This window comes from Somniosus microcephalus, chromosome 16, assembly GCF_052327205.1.
Source record: "Somniosus microcephalus isolate GS21.2 chromosome 16, FLI_Smic_1.0, whole genome shotgun sequence".
Classification (NCBI taxonomy): domain Eukaryota; kingdom Metazoa; phylum Chordata; class Chondrichthyes; order Squaliformes; family Somniosidae; genus Somniosus; species Somniosus microcephalus.
In genome coordinates this window covers 75,161,190-75,188,849 of record NC_141002.1, presented here as the reverse complement: position 1 = coordinate 75,188,849, position 27,660 = coordinate 75,161,190, and the positions used below count along the sequence as shown (strand labels likewise).

The 27,660-nt window shown below is 44.3% G+C and overlaps 1 protein-coding gene across 1 annotated transcript in view; it reads left to right on the top strand.

Moving 5' to 3' along the window:
• The window catches only part of ppfia2 (PTPRF interacting protein alpha 2), a 368,545-nt gene extending 341,205 nt beyond the window's left edge, over positions 1–27,340 (top strand). The window contains exon 29 of the mRNA XM_086009289.1: positions 24,292–27,340. The gene's annotated coding sequence lies outside the window, so the exon portion shown is untranslated. The remainder of the gene's footprint in view (positions 1–24,291) is intronic.
• Positions 27,341–27,660: the final 320 nt, after the last annotated feature.

Genomic DNA, 27,660 nt, shown 5'->3' with positions numbered 1-27,660 from the left:
GATCTGTCCTACTGGTGGAACACGACATAGAAACATAGAAGATAGGAGCAGGAGTAGGCCATTCGGCCCCTCGAGCCTGCTCCGCCATTTAATGAGAGCATGGCTGATCAATCAAATTCAGTCGCCTGTCCCTGCTTTCTCCCCATATTCCTTGATCCCTTTAGCGTTAAGAAATATATCTAACTACTCCTTGAATATATTTAATGAATTGCCCTCAACTGCCTTCTGTGGAAGAGAATTCCACAGGTTCACCACTCTCTGGGTGAAGAAATTCCTCCTCATCTCTGTCCTAAGTGGCTTACCCCTTATCCTTAGACTGTGACCCCTGGTTCTGGACTCCCCCGCCATTGGGAACATCCTTCCTGCATCTAGTCTGTCTAGTCCTGTTAGAATTTTATAAGTTTCAATGAGACCCCCTCTCATTCTTCTAAAATCCTGCGAATATAAGCCCAATTGACCCAATCTCTCCTCATACGTCATTCTTGCCATCCCAGGTATCAGTCTGGTGACTCTTCGCTGCACTCCCTCCATGGCAAGAACATCCTTCCTCAGATAAGGCGACCAAAACTGCACACAATACTCGAGGTGTGGTCTCACCAAGGCCCTGTACAACTGCAGCAAGACATCCTCTCGCTATAAAGGCCAACATACCATTTGCCTTCTTAACCACCTGCTGCACCTGCATGCTTACCTTCCGCGACTGGTGCACAACGACACCCAGGTCTCGTTGCACTTCCCCTTCTCCCAATCTATTGCCATTCAGATAATAATCTGCCTTCCTGTTTTTGCCACCAAAGTGGATAACCTCGCATCTATCCACATTATATTGTATCTGCCATGCACCTGCCCAATCACCCAACCTGTCCAAATCATACTGGAGTTTCTCGGCATCCTCCTCACAACACACACGCCCACCCAGCTTTGTGTCGTCTGCAAACTTGGAGATATTACATCTAGTTCCCTCATCTAGATCATTAATATATATTGCGAATCGCTGGGGTCCTAGCACCAATCCCTGTGGTACCCCACTAGTCACTGCCTGCCACTCGGAAAAAGACCCATTTATTCCAACTCTTTGCTTCCTGCCTGCCAACCAGTTCTCTATCCAAGTCAGTACCTTACCCCCAATCCTATCTGCTTTAACTTTACACGCTAATCTCTTATGCGGGACCTTATCGAAAGCCTTCTGAAAGTCCAAATACACCACATCCACTGGTTCTCCCTTATCTATTCTACCAGTTACATCCTCAAAAAATTCCAGTTGATTAGTCAAGCATGATTTACCTTTTGTAAATCCAAGTTGACTTTGTCCGATCCTGTCACTGTTTTCCAAGTGCTCTGCTATTACATCTTTTATAATGGACTCTAGCATTTTCCCCACTACCGATGTCAGGCTTACCGGTCTATAATTCCCCATTTTCTCTCTACCACCTTTTTTGAATAGTGGTGTTACATTAGCTACCCTCCAATCGATGGGAACTGTTCCAGAGTCTATAGAATTTTGAAAGATGACCAGCAATGCATCTACTATTTCTAGGGCCACTTCCTTAAGTACCCTAGAATGTAGATTATCAGGCCCTGGGGATTTATCGGCCTTCAATCCCGTCAATTTCCCGAACACCATTTCCCTACAAATACTGATTTCATTCAGTTCTTCCCTCTCATTAGACCCTATGTTCCCCGACATCTCTGGGAGGTTATTTGTGTCCTCCTTTGTGAAGACAGAACCAAAGTATGTATTTAATTGGTCTGCCATTTCTTTGTTCCCCATTATAAATTCCCCTGATTCTGACTGCCAGGGACGTACGCTTGACTTCACCAATCTTTTCCTCTTCACATATCTATAGAAGCTTTTACAATCAGTTTTTATGTTCCCTGCAAGCTTACTCTCATACTCTATTTGCCCCCTCTTAATTAATCCCTTTGTCCCCCTTTGCTGAATCCTAAACTGTTCCCATTCCTCAGGTTTGCTGCTTTTCCTTTCCAATTTATATGTCCTCTCCTTGGATCTTATGCTATCTCTAATTTCCCTTGTTAGCCACAGTTGAGTCACCTTCTTTGTTTTATTTTTATGCCAAATAGGGATGAACAAATTCTGTAGTTCATCCATGCGATCTTTAAATGTTTGCCATTGCCTATCCACCGTCAACCCTTTAAGTAACGTTCCCCAATCCATCCTAGCCAACTCGCTCCTCATTCCATCGTAGTTTCCTTTATTTTAATTCAGGACCCTAGTCTCTGAGTCAACTACTTCACTCTCCATCTTAATGAAGAATTCTATCATATTATGATCGCTCCGCCCCAAGGGGCCTCGCACAACAAGATTGCTAATTAATCCTTTCTCATTACATAATACCCAGTCTAAGATGGCCTGATCTCTAGTTGGTTCCTCGACATATTGGTCCAGGAATTCCTCCTCCACAGTATTGTTACTAATTTGGTTAGCCCAATCTATATGTAGATTAAAGTCACCCATGATAACTGCTGTGCCCTTATTGCACGCGTCTCTAAATTCCCATTTAATGCCATCCTCAACCTCAGCATTACTGCTTGGGGGTCTGTATACAACTCGCACTAACGTTTTCTGCCCCTTGGTATTTCTCAGCTCTACCCATACAGATTCCACATCATCAGAGCTAATATCCTTCCTTACTATTGTGTTAATCTCCTTTTTAACTAGCAATGCTACCCCACCTCCTTTTCATTTTTGCCTGTCTTTCCTGAATATTGAATACCCCTGGATGTTGAATTCCCAGCCTTGGTCACCCTGGAGCCATGTCTCCGTAATCCCAATTATATCATATCCGTTTACATCTATTTGTGCAGCTAATTCATCCACCTTATTATGAATGCTCCTCGCATTAAGACACAAAGCCTTCAGGCTTGTTTTTCTAACACTCTTAGACCTTTTAGAATTATTATTTACTGTAGCCATGTTTGATTTAAACCCTTGATTTCTCTGACTGCCACTTTTGCATTTCTCCTTCCTGTCTTTTGCTTCTATGCTTGCTTCCCTTTCCTCTGTCTCCCTGCACAGGTTCCCAACCCCCTGCCTCTTTAGTTTAAACCCTCCCAGGGATGGTGATGGAGGACTCTGGGACATTGGCTGATAGGTATGTGAGTACGACTATGTCAGGCTGTTGCTTGACTAGTTTGTGGGACTGCTCGCTCAACTTTGGCACAAGTCCCCAGCTGTTAATGAGGAGGATATATGAACATATTGTTCATTCAGAGTTTTTGAGATAGGGCCCAAACTACAGTTTCAAAGAAGAGATTTCAGCACCAAATAAAAACAACCCAGAAGCAATACACTGACAGTCATATTTGCAATTTAATGTTGCATGTAGCAGACAGCTATACCTTAAACATTCTTGCATAAATTCCGACTTTTTCAGAATCATCAGAAATAAATGAATAATGAACACAGCCAACAGAATTGGCAGCACACACATCCTTGACGATCTTAATATTGTATGCTACCTTTCCTGTGAATTTAAGCTTGTGTATTCTTGGCGGGAACAGATATGTGTGTACATCCAATAGAACCCAAGTCACTGGGAAATGCTCCTCTTTTAACTCTGAGACAAACAAGAACTTTCTTCAGTTCAACGTTGACAAGAATGAAGTCATATAGTTCACATCTTGCTTCCTTTCCACCTCAGGTGCTAATATCATCCTTTCCCCAGTTGGTCACACAGAGTGAACACAACCTTGGTGTCCTTCCCTGGGAACTCACATGCAGAGAGATGGGATTTTCTGCACTGCTGCAGCTATTTAATGGACACTGGCTTTAGTGAGGCAAACAAAAATCAGCCAAGAAACAAACGGCTAAAACTTCGAGTGCGCCAAAAACCTGCCGGTGTCACCGTGGGCTGCAGTTATCGGCCACCCAAATTAATCGCGCAGGCAGCAATGGTATTTTGGTGCTGCCTGCTGTTTAACATTAGTGCAGCACTCTTAAAGCAATTCTGTCATTTTATAAAGCAGTGCCGGTCCCTTAAAGGGGAACTGCCTTTCAAAAATGAAAAAAAGAAAAATCATTTAAAAATAGGCTGTTTTAGCCCTTAGAGCTCAACTGCTAGCTGAAAAAAAAACATTGGGCCAGAAATTCAGGTCCCCACGGGTCAGTACGCGCTGGGTACTCATGCGTAGGGCCAACGAAAGTGCCGGTTTCGTGCATGCACTGAGACGGAAGGGGTTCGGAGAGGTAGCGCGTACACCTGGAACTTCTGGTTTTTTTACAGGTTTCTCCGGGAGGGTAAGTCTCCAGCAGCTACGCTTTTAAAAAGCCTGCTTTTAACAACATTTTTTCCACAGGTTTATTATTTTTAAATACTTTAAAGAAAGATAAGTTTATTTTTAGCCCCGTTAAAAACTGTAAGTAATTTTTTCAAAAATTTAAATTCTTGTTTAAACTAGTTATTTTATGTAATTTATAGTTATTTTAAAAATGTGATTAAAAAAAAAATTATTTCAAGTTTTAGTTAGGTTTTGGGGCCGATTTCTATTCATAGATTTGACAGGTCTTCCGGTCAAATCTATGAATAGAGATTCCCTGCTACGATTGGCTCTCCATGGCCCATGTGATCCCAGGGGACACTTCGAACCAACTGTGCCCCTGGGATACGCAAGCACTGCGCACCGGCAGCTGGAGCAAGCCCAGGATCAGAATCCCATGCGGGCCCACAGCATAACGGCCGGTGCGATAGGTAAGTGCAGGTCGGGGGCTTACACCCACGGGAAGCCTCCGACCCGAATTTCTGGCCCATTAAAAATAATTCCCAAATGGCAGTCTTCAGCTCTTAAAGCTGAATTGCCTACTGCACCTAAAAAAAATGGTAAAAGTGCTTCAACAAGCCAGGGAAGGGGGACCCAGGGTCTCACATACAGCACTCCAGCTTTGTGCAAGAGAGGTCCTCTACCTACAGGGGCCAGGAGGCCCTCCAAAAAGAAGAATGTGGGACCAGATCACCGAGCCCGTCGCTGCCAGCAGTGTCGCCCCCACGACCTGACTCCAGTGCCCAAAGAAGCTTCATGACCTCAGACCAATGGTTAAGGTCAGTGAATGCCTCTGCAAAAGCCGTCTCCTACCAATTGCACCACTACCCTTGCACACTGCTCATTGCAGGACACTCTCCCTCCCCCTATCACTCACCTACCAACAAGCTCTACCAAACACGAGGCACACCTCCCATTCCTAGCTTCACCTCATTCCCTTGGAGGAGACAGTGCTGGCCATTCTTGGCAGGGGCATGGCTGAGACCTTGGCTAGCGGCAGGGCTGAAAGGTTACAAGATGTTGGTATGCTCATACATTATCCTCCTTCTCGCATGCATCTCTTGCTTTCCTGCCCTCCCCTCACCACAACTCCACCCTTGTGCCTTCCTCATTACACACACACACAAGAAATGCAGCCTGCCCAGCCAGTGCCAAGAAGAGGGAGAGGAGAGTGAAGAAGAAGAAGAAACACCGTCACTTGATTTGACACTCCCAACCAACAGCTCCTCGAAGCCGTCCTGTAAGGCCATCAGCTGTGTCCCCCACTGAAAGTCAGCAGCTTTCCACCAGCCATGCTGTAGCCACTGGGGTAGCACTGCGTGACATCTGTAGGATAGGCAAAGGCACACACAAGACAGTCACTAAGGGAATGCACAAGGGTGAATAGTTGAATTCTTGATGTCATACTGGATAGATACATAAAGTTGGATTGTAAAGTTTGCTTTGTGGTGGGTTTTATTTCAGCATTGTGGCCAAGAGGAGGCTGTGATGGTCAGTAACAGAGGGAAGGTAAGATATGGGACAAATGTTGAAAGGGGAATTGGCATTGTGGTCACTGGTACCGCAGGCAGATGATTCCATCCCAGATATCCGGCCAGAAAGGAGCTGTCTGGGTTGCATCATTCCTTTGTTTCCTCCTCTTCTGCATCTTCCTTTTCTGCGTCTTGCTCTTCCCTTTGCAAGCAGATGATGGAAATCTGAAATAAAAGCAGAAAATGTTGGAAATACTCAGCAGGTCAGGCAGCATCTCGACCTGAGACGTGAACTCTGTTTCTCACGCCATGGATGCTGCCTGACCTGCTGAGTATTTCCAGCATTTTTTTGTCTTTTCAGAGGCCTTTCTTTACCATCTGAGGCCTTGCAAGCATCCAGCAGCACTCATTGCGCTCCCTGCACACTTTATGTAGTGCTGACAGCGTCTCTGTAGGTCTGTTGCATGCTCACTTTTCAAAGCAAGCTTAGGACCCAGCATTAAAGTCAACGCAAAGGTCCAAGTTTGCAGAGCGTGGCGTCAAGTCAGGGTTGCACAGCGACTGACATCACACTCTGCTGTTTTGTATTTCTAGGGCCAGCACTGCTAACCGCAGTGCTATGGCCCTCACCAAAATGGCAGCTGCTGCGTCCCATGCCAGAGGCGGGTAGAAATGAGGCGGCCGCCATTTCTTTTCAAGAAACGGGCCTTACCGGAGAGCGGTAAGTACCCAAATTTCTAGGCCAATGTTTCTGTATAATTGATAGTACATCAGAGGAACTGAATGCCACATTTTACCAATGGCGAAGACGAGGTGCTGCTGGATTAAAGTGGGTGTATTTAGCACTGCAGCCCATCCTCCCCAGAAGGAAGATCTGCAGTATGCCTGGATGGTGGTACAGGGTCAATCTAATTGTAATTTGGATGCTCTCCAGACATTATTTATTCATGCTCAACTCAAAAGTCTACTTGCTTAACTAACCTCTTGCTCACTATGAACAGAAACATGACCTAATACACAAAGTAATTGGGGTTGTAGCTCATCCTAGGCGAACAATTGACATGCATACTGTTGATAACATCATGCACTCCTTTGGGTAGATTTTCCAAAACTATCAGCTGATTTCCCAGAAATAGTGTTGTGGAAAATCAGCCTTCAGGATCAAATGTACATAAATGAGATGTTAATGATAAAGTAATGTTGTATATCCCTGCAGGTTGCTTTTGCACTTAAATGAGGGTGATTGTCCTGGAATTAAAGCAGTGTAATTACTTCATGGGAAGCAGACATTGCCCTGCATGAATGGAATGTTGCTCATCATTAACTGGCTGAGCAGTGATGGAATGGAACCCTTTTTAGTTCATGTAGACCATGGCAAATCTAGCAATACAATTAAATTAGACAGTTGTGTTGCATTGCTGATGCTATTCAGTAGGAAAGAAGATAATATTGGTCATAGTGAACAATGTACCTGTTTGATATATTTGTGGAATACAAACTGGTTGTTATTGCAGATGTTCCTTGTACTACGTTGGAAGGAGTTGGAAGTATAAAAAATAAGTAAGGGGGAATTTTTGACTGTCACTGACAGTGCTATCCTTGTAGTGCAGGTCGTATGCAAGTTTCCTTAAAGCAGACATTGCGGGCAGGATTTTCATTGGGCCGTGGAGGCGGGATTGGAGGCGGCGGGTGGTTAAAATTGCAAAAACTGGCGGGCGGGTCCGACCCCTCCTCCATCCCGCCTCCACACAATTTTCAAAAATTCGTGTCTGATGGTTCCATCCCCGTCCCACCTCCAAGAGGCGGGATAGGCCGTTAAGGCCCTTAACAAGCACTAAATTGCCTCTATAATGCCATTTTGAATGGCCATTGCGATTTTAACCCTTTTCCCATGTGAAACACGCCTGTTCTGAAACACAACGGTGAAACCTGGCGGGAGTACAATTGGATTGCTGACTATCAGCTGCAGCTCAACCATGAAAGAGGAGATTTGATCAGCCATCATTTGCAGGTGGCAGGACTTTGTAGTCTCAGGTTTGGGGGAACTTTTAGAAGGCATAACCACAGCTGTGGAAGTTTGGAGCCTGACACCCATCTCCAGTGTGACCTCCTGGGAAACCCCTCTCGCCACCTTCACTGAGTGCTTCTTCAACTGAGGCATCTACTAGAAGCATGGGAGCCATTTATTTCCCTCCCTTCTGGATATTAGATGAGGCCGAACAACAGCAGCAACAACAACAGCAGCCCCAAGAGCAGTGGCAACAACAGGTGCACCAAGCTGCTGCTCACCCACCTGAAGATGCACAGGCCAGAAGGGGCCAGCGCATGGAAGCCCGTCGGTGCAGGAGATACCCCCCAAACAGGGTCTACAGACACAGGGTCAGCTATCTCAACATGTCTGAGCAGCAGTGCCAAAGGCGGCTCTGACATTCGCGAGAGGTAGTGGGTGACATCTGCGCAATGCTGCAACAAGACCTGCAGGCCAGAGGACCAGGTGGACAACCCTTACCAGTGGTCATCAAAGTCACCACCGCACTCAACTTTTTTGCCTCAGGCTCATTCCAGGGATCAGCAGCAGACATCAGCGGCATCTCCCAGGCGGCCGCACACACTTGCATCACGCAGGTAACCAAAGACCTCTTTGCCCTCGCGCAATATCACATCCATTTCACCAAGGATCGAGCAAGTGTCACGGCACGTGCGGTTGGATTAGCTCATCTGGCAGGCTTTCCAAGGCTGCAGGGCGTCGTTGACTGCACACATGTGACCCTTAAGGCACCCCATCACAATCCAGGTATTTTTGTCAATCGCAAGGGCTTCCACTCCCTTAACGTTCAGCTGGTGTGTGACCACAAGAAGGAAATTTTGCATGTTTGTGCCAAGTACCCTGGCAGTTGCCATGACTCCTTCATACTGCGCCAGTCTAGTGTGCCTCTGCTATTCAGCCCGTGGGACAAATTTAACGGATGGCTACTTGGAGACAAGAGCTATCCCTTGAGGACGTGGCTAATGACACCGTTGAGGAGACCATCCAATGAAGCTGAGGAGAGCTACAACTCCAGCCACATGTCCGCCAGAGCCATAATCAAGCAAACCATCGGTTTGCTGAAGATGCGCTTCAGATGCCTGGATAGATCAGGTGGAGCCCTGCAGTACTCAGCAGCCAGGGTCTCCAGAATCGTCGTGGTTTGCTGTGCACTTCACAACATGGCACAGCGTCGTGGCTTGCAGATTACTGAGGACCAAGTGGCTCCTCACATATCCTCCTCAGATGAGGAGGAGGAGGAGGAGGGGGGGAGGAGGAGGAGAGCGAAAACGAACATCCTTCAGAGGCCCATCAACCAGTGGCAGCAGTACGCGAGAACACAGCTGCCCGGGATGCAAGGAACGCACTCATCTTGGCCAGATTTGCTTAGCCTAGCCACTCAAGCACTTTTGCCTCGCATCTTCTTATCTGAGCATCGACAATGGCCATGAACCAGCTGATTCCTAGCAATTTGACCACCATACTGACAATTGCAAGTAATTCTAAGCCCTCAATGTGGAAGTCCCATTCGCGAAATGACACATGCCACAACTACAGCAGGAGCCATCAGATTTTTTATGTACATGATTCATTTGATGGCTTTTACACATAAAACATCAAATTTCACCCAAGTGACTACCCTTGTGACTATTTGTGCAGTATCTTTCTCTTACGCGTGCTCTTACATGGTGCGTCCCCTGTGGCTTCAGCAGATGTGGAGGCCCCTTGCTCAGTTTCTTGCTGCTCCTGTCTCGACACCTTTGGCGGGCGTCCTCTGGGGTGGCGAACCTGTGAGGGCTCGTCAACAGTCTGCTGCTCCTACGGCTATGCAGGGGTTGAGATGCCGATCTCAGTTGGGTGTGGACTCTGGTGGGGCTCTGACCGAGGGCTCTGCAGTGGCATGGAAGTGTGAGTGCTTGGAGAGGAGCCCCCACTTCCTTGATGTCTGCCACCAACTTCCCTCTCATGAGTCAGGTCCCCCTCAGCGCTTGCAAGTGGCTTGAGAGCACCTTGCTGCACATCAGGGGGGCCATGGGGACCCGTATCTGCACTGGCAGTCCTACTCAGAGGGACTGCCAAGAAGGTCTGGTTTCTCTGTTCAATAGCTGACCATCGCTCCTCCAGAGATGTCAGTCTATTCTGAACACTCACCATGTTTTTAACACTCTGGCGACCTAGCACCTCCATGGAGGTTGCCATCCTTTCCATGTTGATGCATTCATGCACCAATGACTCCACAAAAGCTCTGCTCATGTTAGTGAGGGACTCCTCCATTCGCTCCACACTCTCAGCAACCCTGGAGACAAAACCTGCCAGAGGTTCCTGCATCTTTTCCTGGAGTGCCATCACCACTGATACTGTGTGTGATAAAAATGCTAACTTCCGGGAAGTTATGTCATCACTTCCTGTGAACTATGAACTATGAACTGTGTAATTACCTCACTTCCTGTAAATGTCACTTCCTGTTGGACTGGTATAAATACTGGTCTGTTCAGTATTGTAAGAGGCTTCTACCAGAGGCATGGTAAAGACCTCTCTTGTATATAGTGCGTTTATAAGTTACTTAAAGCTTACTTTAAAGTTACTTGATGGTAAGTCTCCTTTTTCTTACATCAATTTAAGTAACTTAGTATTTACACTGACAAATACTAGACCTTCAGACAAACTCGGAAGTTAAGGATCCAGGGAACCACCCATCATGGAGAAAATCCTTAGACCTATTCGTCTGGACTTGGACCCGAATACACCAGCAGCTGGCAGGGTATGGAAGCAATGGTATCATTAAGCCAGACCCAGAAAGACTTCGCCCGCTCCAAGAGCTCCCGTCACCTAAGAATCCGGCTTCTTTACGTCGGGCTCTCGGTCTGTTTGCATACTACGCTAAATGGATTCCTCATTTTTCGGACAAAATCCAACCCTTGCTGCATGCTAGATCATTTCCACTGGGAACAGCGGCTGTTGCAGCCTTTAACCTTCTCAAAAAACAGTTGGAGAAAGCGGCTCTTCACTCCATCGATGAGAATCTCCCTTTCGTGGTTGAATGTGATGCCTCGGAGGTGGCGATCTCGGCTACTCTGAATCAGGAAGGTCGTCCTGTAGCATTTATGTCCAGGACCTTACAAGGTGCCGAGCTACATTATCCTCCGGTTGAGAAAGAAGCCACAGCCATCATAGAGGCAGTACGGAAGTGGAACCATTTTCTAGCTCGCCAGCATTTTACATTGATCACGGACCAACGATCAGTCGCCTTCATGCTCGATAATCGAAAACGAACCAAAATTAAGAATAATAAAATACAACTTTGGAGGATGGAACTGGCCTCTTTTGGTTATACCATTCTCTATCGGCCTGGCAAGGAGAATGTGGCCCCGGACACCCTCACACGGGCATTCTGCTCCACTATGTCATCCTCCACTCTCATGGATGTCCACAATGGTTTGTGTCATCCTGGCGTTACGCGCATGCTACATTTCGTACGATCACGGAATCTCCCTTTTTCCACTGGAGATGTAAAAAAAATATGCTCAGAATGCCGGCTTTGTGCGGAATTAAAACCTCAGTTCTTCCGCCCCTCAGATGGTATACTCATACATGCAACCCAACCGATGCAACGACTTAGCATCGATTTTAAGGGCCCAGTGCCCTCTTCAACTCGGAACACATATTTGCTCACCATGATCGACGAATATTCACGTTTTCCGTTTGCCTTCCCCTGCTCCAATATGCTGGCGTCCACAGTAATCTGCTGCCTTGAGCAGGTATTTTCTCTCTGTGGCATGCCGGCTTATATTCACTCAGATCGGGGTCCATCCTTTATGTCAAGGGAACTCAAGGACTACCTCTCAGAACGGGGAATTGCTACAAGCAAAACAACACCATACCATCCCATCGGAAATGGGCAGGTAGAGAGGTATAACGGTATCATCTGGAATTCCGTACGTCTCGCTTTAAGATCTCGGGGCCTACCAGACCAGCAATGGGAAACAGTGCTTCCGGATGCATTGCACTCTATACGGTCCCTGCTTTCTACAGCCACAAATACTACACCTCATGAGCGGTTCTTTGGATTCCAGCGTCGCTCATCTCATGGAACATCACTCCCGTCATGGCTAACTACTCCTGGACCTGTATTACTCCGAAGATACGTTCGGACGTCTAAAAATGACCCTCTTGTAGACGAGGTCGAACTAACCGATGCCAACCCCACCTATGCAAACATACGATATTCCGACGGCCGAGAATCTACCGTATCATTACGGGATCTGGCTCCCTGCCCACCAGGACCTAGTGGGACATCGGGTGATGGCATTTCACCAGGAAGCTCTTGGGACCTATCGGGTACCCCTCTCCAGGATCCTGATCGGACACCAACTAGCTTGGTGCCGGTAGAACCCCGTGCTCAAGGTTACGACCCTCCCAGTACCGCGCATGAAAGTACTGATCCGCCACAGACCAGCTCTGCACCTCCCTCTGAACAGAGGCAGTCCGACTTTGAACCTATTGGGGCTCGTACTCGAAGCCATGATCTCCCCGACCCTTCACAGGGCAATCCAGGCCACACAGACTCTGACCAATGGCCAACCGCATGTAAGCGGACCAGCGACCCTCTACGACGGGAATCCAAACGGGTGCGACTCTTCCTTGTTCGGCGGCTACGGACCAAAAGGTAGACCACAGCCTCCTAATCCTGCAGGAGGGAAGAATGTGATAAAAATGCTAACTTCCGGGAAGTTATGTCATCACTTCCTGTGAACTATGAACTATGAACTGTGTAATTACCTCACTTCCTGTAAATGTCACTTCCTGTTGGACTGGTATAAATACTGGTCTGTTCAGTATTGTAAGAGGCTTCTACCAGAGGCATGGTAAAGACCTCTCTTGTATATAGTGCGTTTATAAGTTACTTAAAGCTTACTTTAAAGTTACTTGATGGTAAGTCTCCTTTTTCTTACATCACTGTGGATGGACCCAGAGGCAGAGGGTCGACATGCAGCTGAGCCGAGCTGGCAGAGTCCTGCGCCCTCCGACTAGGACTCTCCACTGCTGTCCCTGTCTCCACAATCTGCTGATGCTCACTTGTGAGCTGTGATACACCAGGTGACAACACTACTCTATGTCCCGAAGGTCCCCCCGAGGTGTGAGTGTCTGCACTGGTGCTGGGTGCACTGAATTCTGCTGACGCTGCGCCCTCAGAGGTTGCAGCTTCCTCTGAGGAGTCTGGAGGCTCAGCCTCTTCCTCCTGGCTAGTGAGGACGGGTGCTTGCGATGGTCCTGTGGGGGAGTAAAGGAAAGAGTCAGAGATGTGATGCCAAGGTTACATGCACATTGCATATTGCAGATGATTATAAGTCCATCTGTTAGAGCTTCTGAAACATTATCAGCGACTCATGCAAAGTCAGTGAGAGAGATGGAAAACTATTCTGTCACCAGCTTGGTGTGGTGCACCCGTCTGTCCGTCCCCCACATGCGCGTCGTCCTCCACTCCTGCGATCTCCAGGACCGCCCCCTCCCAGGAGGTGAGGTGGGCTACTGATGGTGGCCCTCCTCCTGTCCTCGCTCGTTCTCTTTTATTGTGAGCTCTCTTTTCCTGCAATGAGGGAGACAAGTGGAGGTTGAGTGAGAATGAAGGAGTGAGTGTAGAGAATCCATAGCATAGATGCTTAGAAGGAGACAAAGATGGAGTGAGGTGGCAAGACTAAGGGCCCTCCCTGTGTGTTGTCAGTTGTTTTCATAGCATCAGAGTGATAGGGAGTATGAGGGCTGCATAGTCGAATTGTTAGGTGAATGTGACCATAGAGAGAGAGGGAATGGGTAAGGGTGCATGGATGTCAGTGCCAAGTGGGATGTGGAGGAAGAGATTGCTAAAGCTGAGTGCTGGTGAGGAAAGGCAATGGGGATCAGATTGAGAGTGATGGGAAATTTATACTCACTTTTCCAGTGCGCTGAAGGTCATGAAATCTCTTCCTGCACTGTATCCAGGTTCTGCGGGTAGCCGATAAGGAGCTGACTCCTCTGCCACTTGCAGCCACACAGCCTTTGTCTGCTGGGGAGGCTTCTTCCTCCCTGATGAAAGGAAGAGCACCTCCTTGTGAGCTCTTGCTCCCTCCACTAAAGCCTGCAGGGCAACATCGTCGAAACGGGGTGCAGACCTCGGTCTTTCTCTGGCCATTCTGCTTCCAGCTCAGTGTATCAGCAAATGCCAAAAGGTTGGCAGTCTGCAGAAGAAGCAAGGCTTGTTGCAGACCTTAAATGCTGCAGCAATGATGATGTCATCGGAGGTGACTTTCAGACTGGTGAAACTCATTTGCCATGGGTTCCCACACGCTGGAACGCAATTGGGCAAGTTAGTTAAAATAGCATCAATCTCCCACATCGAATTAGATTCGTGTGGATAACACGAAATGCGGATTACACGACACCAACCCGCACCTGAATGAAAATTCAGCCCTGCATCTCTGCAACTGCCTCCCATTATGGCCAGGAGCCTGATGAGGCAGTTCCCCTTGGTCAATTTGTCAGAGCCTGCAGATATAGTTGGTGTTATAATGGTAGGAAGTCCAATTCTGGTGCCAGCTGGTCTCCTTATCATGTCTTCTTTGAACATTTTTGTCTTCCAATATCTAAACCTTTAGTAAGGGTACTTTAAAAGTAAATATCATATTTAATGTAAAATTGATGTTAAAAAATGTCAGTGTCTGTTTAAGGACCTCCTTCCCCATCTGCAAGAATGCAATTTGACTTTAACATTTAATTTAAGATGAGTGGATTTAATGCTGGGTCCAATTTTTAAGACTAAATATCAAAGCCCTTTGTTATAAATCTCATCAAGAAACTACTTATGAAATAACACTGGACGGCCAGCTGGTGGCGCCGTCCAAGGAGTATAAATACTCGGGCGTGGGCCCCAGCTTGCCAGGGACATTTTGTAAGACAAGGATCTAGTGAAATACAACTAGACTTCCATGTTCTGAAACAAGTTGATTAAAGCCTTGCTTTATGCTCAAACCAAGTGCGTAGTGAGTTTTATTACGTCACCCTTATTTAAGTGCATTAGAAGAACTTGCATTTATATAACATCCTCAGAATATCCCAAAGTGCTTCAGAGCCAATTAATCACTTTGGAAGTGCAGTCGCTGCTTTTTGTAGGCAAACATAGCAGCCAATTTCTGCACAGCAAGGTCCTGCAAACAGCAAATGAGATGTGATTGGTTAATCTGTTTTGGTGATGTTGACTGAGGGCAGAATGTTGACCAGGACACCAGGTGAACTACCCTGCTCTTCATCAAATAGTGCCATGGGATCTTTTATATCTACCTCAATAGGGGGTTTAACTTCTCATCTGAATATCATCACCTGCGACAATGCAGCACCCCCTCAGTACTCCACTGAAGTGTCAATCTAAGTTATCTGCTTAATTCCTTGGAGTGAGATTTGAACTCACAACCTTCTGACTCAGGTAAGAGTGCAGCCTACTAAGCTAATCTGACACTGAAGCATGCATAACAAAGCTCTAGTGCATTCATAGAATTATAGAATAGAATCATAGAATGGTTTCAGCACAGAAGGAGGCCATTCGGCCTGTTGAGCCTGTGCCAGCTCTCTGCAAGAGCACTTCAGCTAGTCACACTCCCCCGCCCTATCCCCATAGCCCTGCAATTTTTTTTCCTTCAGGTACTTATCCAATTACCTTTTGAGAACCATGATTGAGTTTGCCTCCACCACCCTTTCAGGCAGTGCATTCCAGATCCTAAGCACTTGCTGCGTAAAAAAGTTTTTCCTCATGTCGCCTTTGGTTCTTTTGCCAATCACCTTAAATCTGTGTCCTCTGGTTCTCGACCCTTCCGCCAATGGGAACAGTTTCTCTCTATCCACTTTGTCTAGACTCATGATTTTGAACACCTCTATCAAATCTCCTCGCAACCTTCTCTGCTCTAAGGAGAACAACCCCAGCTTCTCTAGTCTATTCCCTAACTGAAGTCCCTCATCCCTGGAATCATTCTTGTAAATCTTTTCTGCACTCTCTCTAAGGCCTTCACATCGTTCCTAAAGTGCGGCGCCCAGAATTGGACATAATACTCCAGTTGAGGCCGAACCAGGTTCATCATAACTTCCTTGCTTTTGTACTCTATGCCGCTATTATGAAGCCCAGGATCCTGTATGCTTTTTTAACCGCTTTCTCAACCTGCCCTGCCAGCTTCGATGATTTGTGCACATATACCCCCAGATCTCTCTGTTCATGCACCCCCTTAGGATTGTACCCTTTAGTTTATATTGCCTCTCCTCGTTTTTCCTACCAAAATGGATCACTTCACACTTTTCTGAATTAAATTTCATCTGCCATGTGTCTGCCCATTTCACCAGCCTATCTATGTCCTTCTGAAGTCTATCACTATCCTCCTCACCGTTCACTATACTTCCAAGTTTTGTGTCATCTGCAAATTTTGGAATTGTGTCCTGTACACCCAAGTCCAAGTCATTAATATATATCAAGAAAAGCAGTGGTCTTCGTACCGACATCTGGGGAACACCACTGTATACCTTCCTCCAGTCCGAAAAACAACCATTCACCACTACGCTCTGTTTCCTGTCACTTAGTCAATTTCATATCCATGCTGCCACTGTCATAAGAACATAAGAAATAGGAGCAGGAGTAGGCCATTCGGCCCCTCAAGCCTGTTCCATCATTCAATAAGATCATGACTGATCTGATCTTGGCCTCAACTCCACTTTTCTGCCTGTTCCCCATAACCCTTGACTCCCCTGTAGTTCAAAAATCTATCTATCTCCGCCTTGAATATATTCAATGACTCAGCTTCCACAGCTCTCTGGGGTAGAGAATTCCAAAGATTCATGACCCTCAGAGAAGAAATTCCTCCTCATCTCCATCTTAAATGGGCTACCCCTTATTCTGAAACTATGTCCCCTAGTTCTAGATTCCCTTACGAGGGGAAACATCCTCTCAGCATCTACCCTGTCAAACCCCTTCAGAATCTTATATATTTCAATAAGATCACCTCTCATTCTTCTAAACTCCAATGTGTATAGGCCCAACCTGCTCAACCTTTCTTCATAAGACGACCCCTTCATCCCAGGAATCAACCTAGTGAACCTTCTCTGAACTGCCTCCAATGCAAGTATATCCTTCCTTAAATAAGGAGACCAAAACTGTACGCAGTACTCTAGGTGTGGTCTCACCAATGCCCTGTACAGTTGTAGCAAGACTTCCCTACTTTTATACTCCATCCCCCTTGCAATAAAGGCCAACATTCCATTTGCCTTCCTAATTACTTGCTGTACCTGCATGCTAACTTTTTGTGTTTCATGTACGAGGGCACCCAAATCCCTCTGTACCGCAGCATTCTGTAGACTTTCTCCATTTAAATAATATTTTGCTTTTCTATTCTTCCTACCAAAGTGGATAACCTCATATTTTCCCACATTATACTCCATCTGCCAAATTTTTGCCCAATCACATCTATATCCCTTTGCAGTTTCTTTGTGTCCTCCTCAAAACTTGCTTTCCCACCTATCTTTGTATCGTCAGCAAATTTGGCTACAATGCACTCACTTCCTTCATCCAAGTCATTAATATAGATTGTAAATAGTTGAGGCCCCAGCACTGAGCCCTGTGGCACCCCACTAGTTATAATTTGCAACCTGAAAATAACCCATTTATCCAGATTCTCTGTTTTCTGTTAGTTAGCCAATCCTCTATCTATGCTAATATATTACCCCAACACCATGACCTCTTACCTTGTGCAGTAACCTGTTATGTGGTAGCTTATCGAATGCCTTCTGGAAATCCAAATACACTACATCTCCTGGTTCCCCTTCATCCACCCTGCTCGTTACACCCTCAAAAAACTCTAATAAATTTGTCAAATACGATTTCCCTTTCATAAAACCATGTTGACTCTGCTTGGTTGTATTATGATTTTCTAAATGTCCTGCTACTACTTCCTTAATAATCGATTCCAGCATTTTCCCAATGCCAGATGTTAGGCTAACTGGTCTATAGTTTCCTGCTTTCTGTCTCCCTCCTTTCTTGAATAGGGGCATTACATTTGCGGTTTTCCAATCCGCTGGGACCTTTCCAGAGTCTAGGGAATTTTGGAAGATTATAACCAATGCATCCTCTATCTCTGCAGTCACTTCTTTTAAGATCCTAGGATGCAGGCCAACAGGTCCAGGGGACTTGTTAGCCTTTAGTCCCATTAGTTTGCCTAGTACTTTTTCTGTAGTGATAGTGATTGTTTTAAGTTCCTCCCTCCCTTGTGCCCATTGATTTTCCATTATTATTGGGATGCTTTTAGTGCCTTCTACCGTGAAGACCGATACAAAATATTTGTTCAAAGTCTCTGCCATTTCCTTGTGTACTGGTCTCGCTAGATGTACTCCTATCCAGTTATCCAGCCAGCTAAACACTCATTCAAATAACTCCTCGAGAAGCAGGTTGCTGTTTTGAAGCTTTACTTGAATAAAATTGTGAAACTGTAAACAAAGACAAAGTATGTTTTGTACACAGAGCTGAGTACTATACATTAGATGTTACATAAGATACAAACATGTTTATGAAAACAGAATAGGCTAACAGTATAAGTAAATAGCACTGAAGCTAAACCTCGGTAGCTAACAGCTAATAAACTTCTTATGGACAAAGTATTGTCAAAATACTACACCGACAAGGTTGTTATCATGTTACTAAACAAGGATACTTACAGACATTGTGTCTTGCCTAGTGTATAAGGAAGGATGGAGGAGGATTCAGAATGGCTGCTTCATGTGGGCTTTGTTCACAACTCAGCAAAACACTCCCTGGAATACTACTTCTGGGGCAGACAGGAAGGTCAAATAACACACTGCTATACAATAGCTACCACCAGAGGGTGCTACCTGCATGTAATAAGTCCAGAACACCTTGTTTCCCATTATTAAATCCCCAGTCTCATCCTTTAAGGGATCAACGTTTACTTTAGCTACTCTCTTCCTTTTTATATATTTGTAGAAGCTCTTACTGTCTGTTTTTATATTTCTTGCTAGATTACTCTCAAAATCTATTTTCTCCCTCTTTTTTTAGTCATCCTTTGTGAGTTTCTAAAAATTTCCCAATCTTCTGGCCTTCCACTAATCTTCACAACATTGTATGCCTTTTCTTTCAATTTGATACCCTCCTTAACTTCCTTAGTTAGCCACAGATGGTTCATCCTTCTCATAGAGTCGATGGGCTGGATTTTGTCAATGGGGACATGATGGAGGCGGGACTCCCACTTTTTGGTTGTAGTCCCGCCTCCATCGATTTGTGGCCAACCCACGCGATTTTCCCTTGATTGACCTTGTTGAGCCCACCCAGCGGGCTCAGAAGGCCAATTAAGGGACACCCGGTTACAGGTGATGTCAGGGATTAACATTTCATCTGTCAAGAGCTTTTGACAGATGAAATATCAGCGTTTGACAGCTCTGTGAAGCTGTCAAACACTGACAATCTGACTTCTAACTTGAGTTCTTCTCCACAGACTCAGTTAGAAATCTCTCCAGAACAGAAAGCAGAATGCTGCAACTTTTGACAGCTCGCGGCCATTCTGCTTTCTGTGCCGGTGAGATGAGGGACTCCCGAGACCTGAAGGAAGGAAGCCTGCATTAGTAAGTAAAGGTAAGTAAAACTTATTTAAACACTTTACACACACCAAACACACTTACCTCTGCACTCATGCACCCATCACTCACCTGAACACTGGACATCTCGACCCCTCCAAGCCCTTCAGCTCGACGATCCGCCTCGTTAACTTGGTGTGGTTTGGAGCCGTCGGGAAGCCCACACTTCAGGGCTAAAAATAGGGATTAGGCCAAAAACTGCCTGTTAACAGGCAGTTAATTGGCACTAATCCCCTTCCTGCCTCAGGGAGGCGGCTCCCAGCACAGGTCGGGTACCCGGCTCCTGGGAAATGGGCATGGAGGCAGGTTTGGGGCGGGAAGGGTTCGTGCCCCCGATTCTGCAATTTCCCCCCACTCCTGCCTCCAAACCTGCCTCCACGGGGCTTGGAAATTCGAGCCCTTTATTTCTCACTGGAATATATCTTTTTTGAGAGTTATGAAATATCTCCTTAAAAGTCTGCCACTGCTTATAAGAACATAAGAAATAGGAGCAGGAATAGGCCACTCAGTTCCTCGAGCCTGCTCCGCCATTCAATAAGATCATAGCTGATCTTGGGCTCAAAGCCACTTCCCAGCCCACTCCCCATAACACTTCATTCCCTTATCTTGCAAAAATCTATCTCCACCTTAAATGTATTTAATGACCTAGCCTCCACAGCTCTCTGGGGCAGAGAATTCCACAGATTTACGACCCTCTGAGAGAAGAAATCCTCATCTCTGTTCTAAAAGGGAGACCCTTTATTCTGAAACTATGCCCCTGAGTTCTAGATTTCCCCATGAGGGAAAACATCCTCTCTGCATCTACCTTGTCAAGCCCCCTCAGTATCTTATATGTTTCAATAAGATCACCTCTCATTCTTCTAAATTCCAATGAGTATAGGCCCAACCTGCTCAACTTTTCTTCATAATTCAACCCCTCATCTCTGGAATTAACCTAGTGAATTGTCTCTGAACTGCCTCCAATGTAAATATATCCTTCCTTAAATAAGGAGACCAAAACTGTACGCAGTACTGAAGGTGTGGTCTCACCAATACCCTGTACAGTTGTAGTAGGACTTCCCTGTTTTTATACTCCAACCCCCTTGCAATAAAAGCCAACATTCATAGAAACATAGAAGATAGGAGCAGGAGTAGGCCATTCGGCCCTTCGAGCCTGCTCCGCCATTCAATGAGATCATGGCTGATCATCCAAATTCAGTACCCTGTCCCTGCCTTCTCCCCATATCCCTTGATCCCTTTAGCCTTAAGAAATATATCCAACTCCTTTTTGAATATATTTAACGAACTGGCCTCCACCGCCTTCTGTGGCAGAGAATTCCACAGGTTCACCACTCTCTGGGTGAAGAAATTCCTCCTCATTTCAGTCCTAAATGGCTTACCCCTTATCCTTAGACTATGACCCCTGGTTCTGGACTCCCCGGCCATCATAAACATCCTTCCTGCATCTAGTCTGTCCAGGCCTGACAGAATTTTATAGGTTTCAATGAGATCCCCTCTCAATCTTCTAAACTCCAGTGAGTATAAGCCCAATCGACACAACCTCTCCTCATACGTCATTCTTGCCATCCCAGGTATCAGCCTGGTGAATCTTCGCTGTACTCCTTCCATGGCAAGAACGTCCTTCCTCAGGTAAGGTGACCAAAACTGCACACAATACTCAAGATGTGGTCTCACCAAGGCCCTGTACAGCTGTAGCAAGACATCCTTGTTCCTGTACTCGAACCCTCTTGCTACGAAGGCCAACATACCATTTGCCTTCTTAACCGCCTGCTGCACCTGCATGCTTACCTTCCGCGACTGGTGCACAAGAACACCCAGGTCTCTTTGCACTTCCCCTTCTCCCAATCTATTGCCATTCAAATAATAATCTGCCTTCCTGTTTTTGCCACCAAAGTGGATAACCTCACATTTATCCACATTATAGTGCATTTGCCATGTTTCTGCCCAACCACCCAATCTGTCCAAATCGTATTTGCCTTTTTGATTAATTGCTGTACCTGCATGCTAACTTTTTGTGTTTCATGCACAAAGACCCCCAGGTCCCTCTGAACTGTAGCATTTTGTAATCTCCATTTAAATAATAATTTGCTTTTTTATTTTTCCTGCCAAAGTGGATAACCTCGCACTTTCCCACATTATACTCCATCTGCCAAATGTTTGTCCACTCACTTAGCCTGTCTATATCCCTTTGCAGATTCTTTGAGTCCTCTGCAAAACTTGCTTTCCCACCCATCTTTGTATCATCCGCATACTTGGTTACATTACACTCGGTCCCTTCATCCAAATCATAAAGCAGATACCACTTCATTCCAACACTGAAGTAGTACCCTAAGCAACCCTGTTATTTCATTTACACCCATGACTATTATAAATGCCCCTATTGTTTTATATGTACCACTTATCTGTAACTCACAGACATTTCAAAACAGAAGGAGACCATCAAGCCTATTCTGGCATGCCAGTTTCTCTTATTGCTGTCTTTATTATGTGTTCTTGCAGATTTCTATTTCTATTTATTGATCTAGCTATTGTCTGTAAATGTCCTTTTAATTGCAACTCTTTGAGGAACAGTTATACTCTCATTTATTTCATTCCTGTCAAGCACTTTCACCTCTTCAGCAAGGCAAAGTTGCAGTACATGTCTGGAGTCAGGTCCCAATCTAACTCACAAGTGTAATGGAATGAGACCCTTCTGGGAAAACCATCTAACTCAGGCTTGACACCACGTGGCATGTACTCATCTGGTTAAAACAAATAAACTGTAACTTAACTTAAAACATTAAAGAAAATGTAATAAATTAAATTTAAATTTTGTTCCTGGGGGTAATGATGAACTCCAGTCCCTGCGGTGCCCACCAGTCATGGAAGGCTTTGAGCGTGCCGGCAGACACCACATGCTCCATCTCCAAGGCCACCCGGGTGCGAACGTGGCCACAGAAGAGGGGCAGGCAGTCGGGCTGAACGACCCCCTCGACCAGTTGATGGCCACTTTGGCCAGGCCTAGGAGCAGTCCTATGAGGCGGTCCCCCAACCTGCCTGCTCCCCTCCGCACCGAGTGCCCAAAGATCAGGAGCGTGGGACTGAAGGGCAGCCAAAAATCAAGGAGCAGCCCCTTCAAATAATGGAGGAGGAGCTACAACCTCTCACATTCAATATAAACGTGGAAAACAGACTCCTCCAGGCTGCAGAAAAGGCAGGCGGCCCGGGAGTCCATGAACCTACTTAATACCTTATTACACGGGCTGCTCCATGCTCCATATCTACCGTCTTACCTTTTAATCTATTTTCCCAGTCCACTTTAGCCAACTCTATCTTCATACCTTTGTAATTGCCTTTATTTAAGTTTAAGACACTAGATTCAGACCCAAGTTTCTCACCCTCAAACTGAATGTGCAATTCTATCATGTTATGATCACTCTTCCCTAGGGGATCATTTACTATGAGATCATTCATTAATTCTGTCTCATTACACATTACCAGATCTAAAATAGCCTGTTCCCTGGTTGGTTCCACAATATATTGTTCTAAGAAACTGTCCTGAACACACTCTATGACCTCGTCCTCAAGGCTACCTTTGCCAATTTGATTTGTCCAATCTATATGAAGATTAAAATCGCCCACAATTATTGCAGTACCTTTCTTACAAGCCCCCATTATTTCTTGATTTATACTCTGTCCCATAGTGTAGCTACTGTTAGTGGTCCTATAAACAACTCCCACAGTGACTTCTTCCCCTTATTATTTCTTATCTCCAGCTAAACTGATTCTACATCTTTATCTTCCAAGCCAAGATCATTTCTCACTACTGTACTGATGTCATCTTTTATTAACAGAGCTACCCCACCTCCTTTTCCTTTCTGCCTATTCTTCTGAAATGTCAAATAACCCTGAATATTCAGTTCCCAGCCTTGGTCTCCTTGCAGCCACATCTCTGTAATGGCTATCAGATCATACCCATTTATTTCTATTTGTGCCGTCAATTCATCTATCTTATTACAAATGTTGTGTGCATTCAGACAAAGAGCCTTTACTTTTGTCTTTTTACCATCTTTTCCTATTCTGACCCTATTTGCCGGTGCACTCTTATGCTTGTACATTCTGTCTTTTCCTGTCACTCTCTGGTTATCATTACCCCTATCGCTACCCTGCACTATTGCCTTGTCCTTTCTCTTTAACTTTCTAAGTTTCCCCTCACCTGAACCCTCCCCCCCCCATGGGCTTCAAATTTGCTGGCAAGTCCATTATGTGGCACTTTATCAAACACCTTTTGGAAGTCCATGTACACCACATCAACAGCATTGCCCTCATCAACCCTCTCTGTTAACTAATCAAAAAACTCAATCAAGTTAGTTAAACATGATTTGCCTTTAACAAATCCATGTTGGCTTTCCTTTATTAATCCACACTTGTCTAAGTGACTGTTAATGTCGTCCCTGATTATTGTTTCTAAAAGCTTCCTCACTACCAAAGTTAAACTAACTGGCCTGTAGTTGCTGGGTTTATCCTTACACCCCTTTTTTGAACAAGGGTGTAACATTTGCAATTCTCCAGTCCTCTGGCACCACCCCCGTATCCAAGGAGGATTGAAAGATTATGACCTGTACCTCTGCGATTTCCACCTTAATTTCTCTCAGCATTCCAGGATGCATCCCATCTGGTCCTGGTGACTTATCATCTCTCACTCTCACTCTGAGAACTGTATCCACCAATGGGATACGAAGCACAGAAAATGGTATAGGTACATTTCTATATTGAATGAGAACATATGGTGCTGAGAGGTGGCAGTGGGAAATCCGAAAACCTAAAAAAGAAACAATCTGTCAAAATACTTTACTGCATAACAATTAACTTTCTGTCTTTCAGCATATTCCTGATGCCTGTATGGAAACACATCCATTGCCTTTGAAGACTGACACTACCAGCAACAATTTGCTAGTTGATGAATTGGATATTGCTGATAGGGGGAACAGTCTCAAAGTGTAAAGAGTTTTCTCGTGAAAAAATTAGCTATGTAAGGGTTCTGATTTGTAAATGTCAATTTAATATATTTCACTATCAACTGAGTTGATACTGTCCAGTAAATGTTTGACAGAAAAGTACTGCACTCACCCTTTTCAGACATTAAGGTGTAGTAATGGAGGTGTTTTAGCACCATTGTATCACGTCATTTGTTCCTGCCTCTCAGTTTTTGTAAAAAAATTCTTGTATAATACTGGTTGAACATATGTACCGTATATGTATTTCTTTATATCTATGTATGTTGTATGTAAATGAATATAAATATTTTATAAAAGCAAAAAAACTACACAGAATTTACATGTGGGTTCAATCAGAACACACTTCATTGTCAAATAATGCTGCTGTTTGTATCTCACCATCTGCCATAGAATTTGTGATATTTAATACACAGAAAACAATCACTTTTACAAAAATTTAGTAAACAAATGCAGTTTGGACTGTAGTTTCAGTTATCTTCCTAACTTTCTAACATGCAGTTGAAGCTGGAATCCTGCCACACCCAGATGTTAAACATCTTCAAACCTTACATTGCAGAATAAACTTTCTTCTGGGCCTTCGTAAGGTGATGAGACTGTATACAGATGGCAGAAAAGCATTGTGATGGTTCTCTGCTAAACTGCTGTTTACAAGACATAATGGTGAACTTTGTTCCTGGACCCTATTCTGCAGGCCACTACTAATTTGACTTGTGGACCAAGTTACACTCTTCAGCTTTCGTCAGAATCGTGCTATCATTATCTCAAGATATGAGCCAAAACTTTGCAATCTAGTATATTTGGTGTTGCCATTTGTTTATGACAAATCTTTAGTCTTTATAACTTGACATTTGTTGAATTCTATTAGCTTGTCTGCAAGCTTCTGCCAAGCTTGCCTTGTAAAGACTTTATACTGTTAAATTCACTTTATTAGAAGAAATAACTGAAAGACAGAATGTTATGCAAAATAAAGCGTATAAAATGTTAGTCATTTGATCAGATTTATTGCCTGCTGTGGTATTATTTGTTATCATATTGTTACTCTTTAATTGTAGAAATTTGGGGAAAATTGTGATAGCTTTAATATTCTAGTTGTGAGCTACAGCTGCTTTGACCTCAGCTTTATGAATTGTCTTTTAGTTATTTCTCTTTGCAGTTCTTTTGCTATGTTTTGTATGATCAAACATTTTCTGTTTAGTCCCAGATTTGTTTACTGTCGAATTCCAGTCAGAGCTAATGGTGATCCAGTTATTTTGCATTGTCAATAAAGAGTACTACTGTCAAGTACTATTTCAAAGTCACTTCAATGAACCAATGTGAAGTGGGTTGTTCAACTTCTCTCACCTTTTCTTTATATGGTGGGATTTAATAAGCCGTTTACGTTATTTCTTTAGGGTTTCCATCGAAGTTACAGCAGGAGTTAGGAGAACCCCATGGAAATCTATCCCTCAGAATACTTACACTTTTTGGCATCCAACCCATTCAGATTAAGATCACTGTAGTCTGCTACAACAGTGTATATTAACTTCAACCATAGAATGGTACTTACTGTATCAGTTGAACATTTACATTTTCCACATTAATTATCCGTCTGTGCTCTCTGAGTGAGAGAACTGGCAAATTTGCATTTATTGCTGAATTGTGAGCAGTTTTGTCTTGTTTAAAGTTCACCAGGAAACAGGCTGAAACTGTCCAAGCTTGTTTTAATCAACATTTTTATAGCTAGCATCAAGAGGAGGCTTCAACATTACAACCCAAGCTGAATTTGAACCCAGACCCAAGAGGTAAAAGAACAGTATATAATGCGGAGATATAAGCCTAGGCTTCCCAATAGGGGGCTCCAGCAGGAAGGGACTTCTGCCCGCCCTGGAGATGTATCCACCCTGGGGCACTGCTTCTGATTAAGTTAAGCATTTCACTACACCACTTTAAAGTAACCAGCCTAGCACAACTCAGCCCAGCAATTCAATAAAAGAAATATGTTTAATTTTAAAATATCCTTTTTAGCTATATAAAGTTTATGCTTTGCATGTTGTACAAGAAGTATGTAGCTGGTTTAATTACACTCAGACTGCCCTGTACACTATTTTAATCAACTTTCTTTCTAGAATAACAATGCTACTTAACCAATTCTGATACCATTTTCTCTTATGCAACTATCCATGTTTGAAAGGATGATGGGCAATATGTTTCCTGGCCTCCACCAATGTTGCTTTGAAAGCAGCTTGGTGTGACCTACTCTTTGATATTTCCACATGCCCTGTGAGAAAACAGTTGAGGGGAAATTTTACAAATTTGTATGGCAGGCATGGAGCTTTGCCCACTGGGAATTAAAATCAGGAATTTGGGCACATAGCTGCACAATTTTCTGTCCATTAAGTAATGCTTCTTTGTTTGGGGCTTTTCTATAAAAACTGGGTCAAAATCAGAAATTTATGCAGGGGAATAGTAGATGTAAATCTATGGCCCTGTTGCACAGTGTATTGATGTACAACATACAGCATCACCATGCTGCTTTCCAGATCTTTTCCTTAGGTGAACAGAGGGAAATTGCAAACTTAAATTGGCACATAGCTATGAATGATATTGTCCACAATTACTCTGGTAATTATAGGATATTTCAAACTTTGATTACATTTAAAGGACCATTTTAATTGTAAGATTCTAATTTTTCATTTCAAATAATGATTAATCTTTCAGGTAGAGCTGTGTCAAAAGGACTGAACATATGTTGAAAAAATGTAAGTAGATTCCCAGTGCTGTCAACACCCATGTTATTAACATAAATTTTGTACGGTTTGGATTTATCGGAAGACACATCACCAAATGGACAGAAGGTGTTTATGTATTTGACAAGTGATTTAAATGTATATCTTTGAATAATCTCAGAAGTTATATATAAAAGTCACATTATCTTCCATTGTCTAAATTCAATTTTATTTCCTGAAATCAGTGTGCATAAATAGAATAAAAATATAAGTATAGACAGAAAAGTGAGGAATCATATACCTTTTTAACAGAAGGCAGTCATTTGGCCCATCGTGGTTGCATGGACTCTTTGAAAGAGTTAGCTATATAGTCCCATTCCTCTGCCTTATCCCCATACCCTTTTACATTTTCCTTTTTTCAAGTATTTTGCACATTCCTTTTAAAAGCCATTATGAATTCTGTTTCCACCAATGTTTCTGGTAGGGCATGCATTTCTTTTTCCTAATCCCTCCTTTCATTTTGTGATTAT